Genomic DNA, 1,156 nt, shown 5'->3' on the forward strand with positions numbered 1-1,156 from the left:
CCACCGCTGCGCCCCCACTGCCACATCTTCATCCAGAAGGATGTCTGGAATGATGTCCAGGTTGGCTGTCCAGTCTAATTAGCATATTATGCTTTTATTATTATAGATAATGTATTATAGAATTGTAGAAATCTATTTAACTCTATTAACCAATGTCACCCCAATAAATTCAATTTAAAAAAGAGGATGGCAGGGCCAGGTTGTGAAGATCTTGTAGACTAGAGTTGGGAGTTGAGAATCTGTTTGAGTACATAGGAAAGCTGATAATGAGTTTTCAGGATGGACATAGCATTGTCTGATTTCCATGTTGACATGATCACTTTGGCTGCAGGTCAGATGAGGAGGAGGTGGGCAGCCTGGTAATCAAATAAGCTATTGTAGTAGCTTTGTGACTAACAGAGATGGTATCATAGACTGAGGGACAGAGAAGTGTCAGATGCAATAATTATATTGGTCATCAAGTTGCCTAGACCTGCTATAGGAAGTGAGAGAAGAATACAAGAGAAATCATGGTGATTCTGGTTTTTCAGTGCCAGCGGTGTGCAGCTGCTGGTGCACACCTGCTCAAGAAAGTGGATTATGTGCACCTCTTCCTGATCTGGTTCAGTGACCTCACATTAATAGCTTGACACCGATAATGTTAGCATTATTTATACTGTGGAAACCTGTAAACACTGTGATCCAGGGCTTCTCCATCCTCCCCACCCCTACGCACATGGAGAGTGGACTATCACAGCTTTACAAACACACTGCTGGATGGTGTCCTTAACTGCACTGGGGATGGCTGCAGGTAGAGCTGTTTCAGAGAGTGGGAAGGTCAGGCAAGAGTTCAGTTGAAACAAATGAAACCTACCGAGTTTTATATGTCCATTAGTCATGTAAGTGGAGATACTGTGTCCACAGTTAAATTTGAGTCTGGAGTTTAGAGCAAGATGTAGTCTAGAGGTATAGATATCTGAGTTGTTGAAATGTGAATCTTATTTAAAGCCCCAAGACTGCATGAAATTACCTAGGGACCAGTCTGCATTCCCACCTAGGGAGAGTGCAGTGAAGAGGAGAGGGTCCAAAATTGAGCTTTGGCACATGAGCACGACCAATGGACACAGACTATAGGGTGTGTGTGTGGCATGTGCTGGGGGGGGGGGGGGGGGGGGGG

At 44.4% G+C, this 1,156-nt stretch overlaps 1 protein-coding gene across 6 annotated transcripts in view; it reads right to left on the minus strand.

The window, feature by feature from the left end:
- Nucleotides 1-1,156, minus strand: part of LOC102772608 (protein DDX26B) — a 67,640-nt gene that overhangs the window by 6,183 nt on the left and 60,301 nt on the right. The window lies entirely within an intron of this gene.

The sequence above is a fragment of the Myotis davidii genome, unplaced genomic scaffold, assembly GCF_000327345.1.
Source record: "Myotis davidii unplaced genomic scaffold, ASM32734v1 scaffold1465, whole genome shotgun sequence".
Lineage (NCBI taxonomy): Eukaryota > Metazoa > Chordata > Mammalia > Chiroptera > Vespertilionidae > Myotis > Myotis davidii.